The sequence below is a fragment of the Choloepus didactylus genome (assembly GCF_015220235.1).
Source record: "Choloepus didactylus isolate mChoDid1 chromosome 25 unlocalized genomic scaffold, mChoDid1.pri SUPER_25_unloc3, whole genome shotgun sequence".
Taxonomy (NCBI): Eukaryota; Metazoa; Chordata; class Mammalia; order Pilosa; family Megalonychidae; genus Choloepus; species Choloepus didactylus.
The window spans coordinates 527,766-535,023 of record NW_023637608.1 but is presented as its reverse complement, the minus strand read 5'-3'; the positions used below and the strand labels follow the sequence as shown (position 1 = coordinate 535,023).

Genomic DNA, 7,258 nt, shown 5'->3' with positions numbered 1-7,258 from the left:
TAGAACAGTGTGAACATTTGTAAATTTGGCATGGCAAAATCTATCAGTGATACATATTGTGACTTCTCTTTGTTTTCTACTGTATGTTATTTAATACTAATTAATTCTTATAAAATATATTGTGACAGTTTTTTGCCACATTTCAGAGTATGCACACTCTCCAAATGTAAACTATCAATTTCCTGCTTTTTCTATTTCCCTCAGTATTATTGCGGGACTATTGTGGGAAATCATTGTGGGACTATGATGCATTCATTTACTTGTTGTTATAGTATATATTAATTTTATTACTTTAATAAAACAGTAAACTAGGCCAGGGGAAATTTCACGTTTATTGTTATATTACTCAAGTAGGGAAACTATGGAAAAAAATAAGTAAAAATGGTTGATTCTACTATCCAAACTACATGCAAAGTGAAGTCCAATTCCTCTGATGTTACATAAGAAACAGTGTTTCAAAAGGGGAATAACTCCAGGCAATAATGAAAAGGAGATGGATTTTTCCAACTGGATAAGATGTGAAACAATTTCACATGGAACAGTGGGTGAGACTCCAGGCTTAGGGATAATGTGTTTCTGTAGGTGCTGAGTGTGCATAAAATGGCATTCTGGGGAAGGTGCAGTTAATTTCAATGTCTGAGTTAAGTGTCCTCCAGGACAGGCCTCAGCAACAGGGACACTGACAAGACAGTCACATAAAGTTGAACTTAAGTTTCAGATACAGAAATTAGGTTTCTTCCAACAGTGGGCATTTACTGGGGTTGTTAATGGAATATGATGACCACCTTTGTAATATATAAAGATATCCATGGGTCAATATGAATAATGGGCAAGAAGTTTACAGCCTGCAAATTCTGTGATGGATGATAAGGAACTGAAAAAGGATGAAGGAATTGGGGAAGATGAGATGCAGAAGGCATGAGGAAATTTGAGATGTGGAAGGAAAATCAGACTCATCTCATCACTAGTGATAACCATACATTTACCAACATATGGAAACTGGGCTAAACCTTTTGCATGTACTGATTTATCAGCCAAGCATGCTAGGATGGATACCACTATGCAAAGGAAGATATACTCCAGTCTACAGTAAAGACTTTAATCTTTAGATGGGTAGTTTCCTGTCTAAGTTTAAACAGATAATACATTGTGGGTCTGCATTTCCAATCAAGGTGTGTCAGAATGAAAACCATGAGATGGATAAAAGGAAAAGATACATTTCAATTCATGGGAGACTTTGTAACCGGATTAATAAAAAGTGCAAGAGGTACAATATGTGGACAAGTGACTGCCTGTGTCTTGAAGTCTCACAACAACCAAGCCACCTACATTCATTGATACTGTCTATTATCACTCATCCTCTACTCACTGACTTTAACACAAGATATTCTCTATTGGTCTTGAGCATCTTAAATGAGCCCCTTCCTGAGGACCCCTACAATATCCATTCCCTCCATCAGGCACATTCTTCCCCAGATAATTCTTTGTCTACCACTGTCTAGACTTTGAAACCTCTGTTGAAATATCAACTTTTCTGGCTGTCCTTGCCTTAAAACACAGTAAATGTAGCATCCTACACTTCACTTTCTCCTCTTTTAACTACTTTAATTTCCATTAGCATTTGTCAACATGACATGCTATATGACTGAAATTATTTTGCTTATATAGTTTGCCATCATCAATATTTTCAGAGCTTTTGTTTCTAACATTATGAACTAATTGCCTATACCAATTATGTCTGGCACATATTCAGAATTCAGTATATATTCATCCAAAGAATGAATGAATATCTCATAAAAACTAGAATTCCTGAAATCTTGGGTAAAAGAATTACAGTAGGAACATAATTCCAAATAGAAATGATAAAAGGGATCTCTTAAGGGGGCCAGATTCATGAAGAAAATATAGAAATTAATTTCTTGACTGTAAAATATCAAGAATGGCATCTCTACTAGGTAGGGAAGGCATTTGCATGAAAAATATTAGCTATTTTTCTTTTGTTATTTTTGCAGTGATATCATGACATGGAACCAGAAAATTATACATGAAGTTCAGATTTCCTTCTTACAGAATTTTCAGAGGCACCAGAATTACTAGTCATTCTCTTTGGGCTGTTCCTGTCCATGTACTTGGTCCCCATTTTGGGAACCTGCTGATAATCCTGGTCTCAGTAATGCTGGACATGTCCCTGACCATGTTTCTATAATTTTAATATTAATTCATGAACCTATAGTTGATTTTCTTATAAATTTACACAAATAGTATCTTGCTAATACTAGTACTTCAAAACATTATAGTGTACAATATTATGATTTTGATGCTCTGTTATGTACATATATCTGATTAAATTCTAGTTTAACTGATACATAACATTGCTGGGGAATGCACTTCTTTCTCATTGCCAATTTGTTATTACAACTATCCTATGAAATTTCTTGGGTCTCTCTCTATTCATACATCTGAGAATTTCTATAACATTTATGCACAATGGTTAGTTATATGAGTCTGAATAATCAATGCATATTCAATGTTACTACTATTTGCCTATGTATACTTTCTCAATAGAAAAATCAGACACTATCAAATGCACACTCTTATAGTTAATGTGTTCTGTCAGAAATATGCCTGAAAAGTCTGGTAGGAGTTATCTCATGGTTGTTCCACATGAAATCACATCTTTTCTAGGGACTACTATTTCCAAACATTAGATTTACAAAATGGATTTAAAATTAATTACTACTCATAGAAATTCTATAATCCAAAATGTTCTTGTCTTAAAACCTGCAAACCATTGGTTTATTCTTCAAATTCACAGATGAAATAACCAAGCCTCTAGGGTAAGAAGCAATGGTTCTTCTCCCATATGCTCATTCTGGATTAAAACATGTGAAAAGGAAAACCCACTTCAGCTCTGGTAGAGGGATCAGAAAATCAATATCTGAGTCCCTTATTTTTGATTCCATGGATGTTTGGAATTAAAGATATTCAAAATTTGTATTTGAGATATTAATAATTATTGGAATAACAGGCTTATTGATTAGTGCAATCCCAACACAAATTAATCACATTTTTTTCAATTATGTGACAGGGTTTGAAGCCTATCTTATGTCAAGAAATTGAGGCATAGAATGATTTTAAATTATAAGTTGTATCTCAGTCTATAAATCAAGTTTCAGCATCCTTTTTACTTCTTCACTTCAATTTTTCTGTTTGTTTATTTTTATAAAACTCACCCAATGTTTTGTGTGTACAGGTGGGTTATAGAGGGGATGCCCTCCATTGAGACATTTTGAAATGCTGGTGCCATAGTGAGTATGATATTATATTCAGATTTCCTGCCAAAGCTTAGTGAAGAGAAACATCATATGGGAAACAAAGATAGTTGGGTTTATACGGTGTTCAATTTTTCTAGCTGCTAAAATAAATATCATATAGGTTGACTTCACACCAGGAATTTATTGGCTCAGAAGGAGAGAAGGATTGCTTCCTCTTGGTTTGGTTGTCTTGCTGGCTGGCAACATTCAGCTTCCCTTGGCTTTTTCATCACATGGCATTTAACTTGGCAATGTTTTCTTATATCTCCTCTGTGTTCCATTAACTGCTGACTTCGGGATGCTCACCATGGCTTTTATCTCTTTCTGAATTTTGCTCTATTTATAAAAAACTCCAGTAATCCATACTGAAACCCATGTGGATTCAGGTGGGCCACACCTTAACTGAAGTATCATGTGGAAGAGACATTCTTTACAATTGGTTTTTACTGACCAGAATATGGAACAATACCAAAACATCACAATACTGGGGTACAAATTTCAATCTGCCACCTACAGTCAAAAAAGAGATATTTGCTTTTTGATGCTCACAATTACTTCTCACATGATGGGTACCTTTGAGGAAACAAAAAGACCACACCAGCTTTTAATTAATTGTTTAAAATTCCAACTGAGGAATTTCTACCCATTATTTCTTATCCCTGTGTTATTTGTAGAACTTATCAAAACACATGCATTACACTATATCTGTCATTTTGTACATAAGATATAAAATCCATACATTTGAATGACCCTAGTAATAAAAGCCAAAAAGAATGTATTTCTTCTTGCAGAAATTCTTAGATTTTTTTAATAGAAGGTCTAGTGGTACAAGGAGAATCAAAATGCTGGATGTAAGGATGACAATATGTCATCACATTTTCTTGTGAGATAATGAATAATTTTTCCATCATTTTGAAAATAGATATGGGATAGATCTCTGCCTCACTATGCTAGATTTTGAGTATAGAAATAAATGGTATTCAGCCCCTGTCTTTATTTTTCTTGTTATAAATCTGTAAACTTTCATTATAATGGGTTGCTAGGCATCCAGATTAAAATATACTGCAAATTCTAATAATTTGAATGCAATTATGCTTAGAGTAGATGATTGCAATAACACCTATATTCAGAAGGTTTTGCTATGCACATACACTATTTTTTAATCCTAAATTGTCAGTTAAACTAAGTAGGATTAAAAATGAAGAAACAAAGTCCTTGAAAGGGAAATAAATGTCCTACCCACAGCTATGGTCTTGCAATGCCAAAAGACATGCCAAAGAATAGTGTTCAGATATGAAAGCTGATGAGAAATTAAAGGATGAGAGCTATAAAAAGTTCTGTGTCTGAAGGGGATATACTTTAATTTCTAAATATTTCTTTTTTTCTCTTTTCATATCCTCAAACCAAAAATAAAGCCCAGTTATTGAGATGGGCATGTTCTCCTGAGTATCCTCCATAAGGCCTTTTTGATGTCCCTGTTCCTCAGACTGTAGATGAAAGGATTCAGCATGGGGGTGACCAGTGTATAAAACAAGGAGGCTACAACACCCTTCCCAGAAGAAGGTGAGTAAGCTCAACTCAGGTACACTCCCAGCCCTGTCCCGTAAAATAAGCAAACAACTGACAAGTGAGAGCCACAGGTGGAAAAGGCTTCATACTTCCCACCTGAAGATGGGGCTCTTAGAATGGAGGAAACTATTTGAGTATAAGACAAAATGATCAGTAAGACTGGAATTCCACCAGTGATGACACCAGTAAAATATATTAATATGTTGCTGGAAGAGGGGACAGAACATGCAAGTCTGAGGAGTGTAGGAGGGGCACAGAAGAAATGCAGGATCTCCACATCTGAACAGAATATTAGTTGCAAAACCATTAAGCAGTGCAACTGGGACTCCAAAAGGCTGATGACAAAAGAAAGCAGAACCAGGAGGCCACATGACCAGGGTTTCATGATAAATGGATAATGGAGGGGGTGACAGATTGCCACAAACCTGTCATAGGCCATCACAGTCAAAAGCATACAGTCCATACATCCAAAAAGAGTAAAAAGGGACAACTGAATCAGGCATTCTTTGTTGGAGATGACTCTGCAGTGAGTGTGGATATCCATAAACATCCTTGGTATTGTGGTAGAGGTGAAATCAATGTCAGCCAAGGACAAGTTGAAGAGGAAGAAGTACATGGGGGTGTGGAGGTGGGAATCAGAGCTGACAGTCAGCATGATGAGTAGGTTTCCCAGCACAGTGACCAGGTACATGGACAAAAACAGCCCAAAGAGGATGGGTTGTAGTTCTGGGTCTGCCGAGAGCTCTAAGAGGAGGAATTCTGAGACCCTGGTTAGATTCTGTTGTTTGATGAAGCAGAGACATATTTGGAAAAGAAAAGAAGGTTGTTAAAAGGAAATACTGTACAGATACCCATCAGTATGCATTTATTTCAGATTCAATTAATTCATATCTAAAGAATTCACACTAAAGAAACATACACCCTGGTAACTTAGCAATAGTTTTCAGTTGTTACAAACCAATTCTTCTTAGAACTTTTTATTGGTTTATTTTCTTTTCACCTGTTACTCTATACACCCACTATAGGGAAACTGGAAGAAATGACATAGGCTTGAAAAAAATCCATGAATATGATTAAGTATCTGTTTCCTCCATTGAAGAAATATAAGGAATAATTAATATTCTTCTCCTTTTAAGAATCAATGTTATATTTAAAGGACATTAGGAAACAGTCCAGTCAAATGTATTTTATTGAAATGAACTGAAATACATCCTACTGATTTTGTACAATATGTGAATACCTTATATGAGCTGTGTAACAAAGAGTCATATTCTATTATTTGGATGTTTTAATTCTAACAGGCAAGAATCAGCATCAGAATTGTTTTTGGCCCCACATACAGAGAAGTGAGGAGGTACCCTGATGCTCTCTCCTTTGGCTTCAGTCAGAGATTTATACCTGGCAAGAAAAAGTCATAGCATGAGGATTCTGAACTCAGTTTCACCTTTAACCACAAAAGAAACACAAATCCTGTCACTTTTCTTGCTTGCTTATGTTATTTTCAGACCAGCTTTGGAGGCCTTCCTAGCTTTCTCTTCTCAAACAGCCACCTTATGTAGGTAATAGCCTGTCCATATACACTTGACACTTGTGTGTGTGCCTGTGTATGCACACCATTAGTCTTGATATTTGGGACAAATATTGTGTGGCAGAGCATGCTAGGACTTCAAACTCATCAGAAACACCTAGAATCACAAATCTTGATTCTATTCTAAAAGCAAGTGTATTTAATCATTTGAGGATCATATATACAATTATTGACTGTACATAAGATGATTGCTGAAAGAAAATTAAGTAAAATAATACACAGAGAATACTCAGTGCTGTGGGTCTCTTTCATGGTTGATTTTTGTAAATATCCATGTTCCTGTTAAAATATACAAAAGACCAAGCTATAACCTAGGAACAATAAAATCAGAAGCTCTTCACAGGAGGCCATTTGTGATTCTAAGTTCAACTAGAGTTAAGAACAATTTCCCTAGAAAATTGCCAGGAACTTATTAAATGCTCCATTAATTTAGCCTATTATTATTCTCATTGATACTCAAGTACCATGTAAAAATTCAAGTGTTTAAATATATATGCTTCATACATTATAGAGATTTCAACAGTTGCCAATGACATTTGACTTTCTGCCTATCTTTGCATTACCCCTTTTATTTGTGTCTGTACTTCTAAATCAATCACTGTCAGTAATGTGGTTTGTGAATTTATCTGATAATATTCTATATTGTTAGTATTTATTTAAGCATTCATAAAGAGTTCTCTTACAAATTTTCCTAAATAATATTTTACTATGTACATCAACCCTGAATCATTCTAATTTACTACAACATTGTGTTTTATGTTTTGCTGTGAGGTAAATGCCTCTAATA

General features: G+C 35.0%; 1 pseudogene; it reads right to left on the bottom strand.

Moving 5' to 3' along the window:
- Positions 1-4,734: 4,734 nt before the first annotated feature.
- LOC119525685 lies at positions 4,735-5,694 on the bottom strand (annotated as a pseudogene).
- Positions 5,695-7,258: the final 1,564 nt, after the last annotated feature.